Raw genomic sequence first — 3,291 nt, 5'->3', positions numbered from 1 at the left:
AAGGTGAAAGTCTATAAATACTCCACTTCTCTTATTTAGAAGGGGATCCACAATCAAACCTAAAACTCACTATTCATCTGATATAAACTCTCTTATCTCTCTACAATATACTTTGTCAAGTAACACACAACTTAATCCCTTTAAGTTCACTGACTTGAGCGTCGGAGTGAGTACGCTCGGTGCAAAGCCGAGCCCTCAGTTTGTTCATCGTTTCAGGAGAGACCGACAGGAAGAGTCAAAGCAAGGAAGGACATCCATTCATCAAGCTTACGTGGTAAACAATACTGCTCTGGAATTACACCCGGAACAATTATTATTATTATTATTATTATTATTATTATTATTATTATTATTATTATTATTATTATTATTATTATTATTATTATTATTATTATTATTATTATTATTATTATTATTATTATTATTATTATTATTATTATAATTATTATAATTATAATTATTATTATTATTATTATTATTATTATTATTATTATTATTATTATCATTATTATTATTATTATTATTATTATTATTATTATTATTATTATTATTATTATTATTATTATTATGGCCTTTAATAGGTTGTGAGTGTTTGGGTTAAGAGCATGCTTATTATATGAGGAACACTTTCGTAACGTTTGTGATTATTGTGTTGTATTGAGTTGTGTTGTCTTTCATGTATAATGTGACAACATGTGGGGGAAGTAGTATGTTTTGAATAAATTTTGTAAAAGTTTGATATTTTGTCTCTATATTGTGAAGAATGTATTCCTTATGTGATATACTTGGAAATTTATGGAGCGTGCTAACGGAAAAATATTGTATGTTTAAGGAGTCGTTTGGTTCACCATGGGAAGATAGAATTCCCGGGAAGATTAAATTCACGTGAAGTTGAAAATCATGTGAATTGTAGAAATCTTGTTTGGTTGGATGTGGGAACCCCACTTACCTAGGGGGAACTAGGTAAGTGACTTCCTACATTATGTAGAAATTGGAGTTCCATAGGAAGTTCTACTTCCATGAATTGGGCAACCAAACAAACATTCATTTAGCTACTTCCCATGATTTTCCAATTCCTATGATTTTGGAAGGCAACCAAACAACCCCTAAGAGCAATATAAAATTGGATCTAAAATTATTTGTTATGTATATTTGGTTACGACAAAGAATAAAAGTGGCATCTTAGTTTTAATAGAGTAATTATTTTATGACAATGTTGGAAAATTAATGAGACAACATTTTTCACTGCTTTGAAGTTTTGTTGTTGGCCGGATGTTTTATAAACTTTATTAACATTGTCAATTCTCATGAGCGTGATTGGTCTGATTAGAGGATGTTTGCATAGTTAAGGCTTTGACTTTGAGGTAAGTCGTGGATTGTGGGGATGTCCGATGACGGTAAGACTCGGTGAAGGTAAGACTCGACTCCCTTATATTTTTTGTCGTAAGATAATTGAATTTCAGTGTTGGAAATGGTGAGAATGACAATTACATTGGATTGGGTGATAGATTGTGAATACTCTGATATTGTGATTGTATAAACTTGTTTCTCCGTCTATGAAATCTATGAATGATTTTTGGTAATACATGCGTTAGAGTAATTACTTTTTATTTGGTTTAAATGGTTATAGTAAACCAAGAAAAGGAAAAGGACGAATAGTATATATTTATTTGGATTTGATTTTGGCGATGTTTCTTTAACGAAAATTATTGGTGATATTTGGAACACTAATATATGAGTTATTTAAGATGTATTCTTGAGTTTATACATGACAAGATGAAATTAGTGGAAAGGTTGTTACATTCATATATATATATGATGTTTGTATGCGTTATGAGAGATATGATATAGCTTATATCGTTGTTATAGGTGATGGACACCATGGTTTTTTGTAAGCTAATCCATGAAAACGATTGCATCTTTGGGAATGAGTTTGCAATTTAATTGAACGTCGAATAATTATGATATTTATTTGACTTTGGAAAACGGTGTCTTTTCATAACGCTATATCATGCAAGTCATAGATGCATAATTGCATTGTTTAATATGTAATAGAGTATGAATATATCGTGAAGAATTTGCAAGATAAAAAGCTGAATGGCTAAGTGGTTGTATTCCTTTGTGGGAATATTTTGACTCCATTAATTGTCATGCATCATAATCTGAAGCATCAGGTTTTTTGGCATGTTATCAAGAGTGATGGATAATCTGATCGGATAATGTGTTCACAAAGGTTGTGAATTGTAAGTGGATATTGAGATCCCTTACACAATGTGATATCATAATAGTAAGTACGTAAATTGTGAAGAAGATATTGAGATCCTCCTATCAATGGCCATGGTAGATGTTGGTGTAGGTAGCACCACGAAGAATGGGTTTAAAGCCTATTGGGAGTGAATCGTGACGGGGCTCCCCCACTTGGGTTTACCATGTTCAATGGGTCAAACGAAGTCACGAGGATCTCATGTTGTAATACTACTACTATTCCCATTTTAATAAAAGTGATGTAGTATTCTTTCTATATATTGAGCTATTTCTGTCATGTGAGGAAGGTTGAGCTAAGCTCTTAATAAGTCCATAGTCCTTGTTTAAGGATGTTTTGTGACAGTCAAATCTGATGGACTTACCTATGTGAATATGGGGGAAATGCCCTACCTCTATGAGGTCTTTAGGCTTTAGGACCTCTACAGCGTTCACGAGATCCCAGGCATGTGAGGAGCACCTTTTATGACATTTCGCGAGGACGAACACAGATTCGAATGCAGGTTTGTGCGCAATTATCCGTTACAAACCACCGTGGAGAGTCCAATGCCGAGAGCAACTCGATACGGCTGTAGCAGGTAATTGTATGCACTGGGTGACAATTCAATTCCTCAGGAACATTGTAATCTTAAGACTTACGTTCCGTTGCCTTATATCAGCTATTCCTTTTCTCTTCTTTTGAATCATATGAGGGATTGTTGGAAGTGTTGCTTCAAAAGAAGCTTTTATTATAGCACATTGATAGAATAAGTTGGAATATTATAGTTTATAAGTGATCATTTGTATTTCACTACTAGATGTGTAATAGTAAAGAGATTCCTTTTGGAAGTAAGATCACTTATTCTCTACATAACTTTTGCACAATTTCCGAAACTGATTGTTGCATTTTCTAAATTGAAAGTTTAGTCTTCTAGACTGACTTTTGTGGATTTTCTATACTGATTGTGCAATTTTCTAAAAACAATTTACAAGACTATCATCTAAACTCTTCCTTTTACTCCTATATATACTCCATGTTTATGCCTTTTC

This window comes from Silene latifolia, chromosome Y (genome assembly GCF_048544455.1).
Source record: "Silene latifolia isolate original U9 population chromosome Y, ASM4854445v1, whole genome shotgun sequence".
NCBI lineage: Eukaryota > Viridiplantae > Streptophyta > Magnoliopsida > Caryophyllales > Caryophyllaceae > Silene > Silene latifolia.
Note: the sequence above shows the minus strand (reverse complement) of the source record.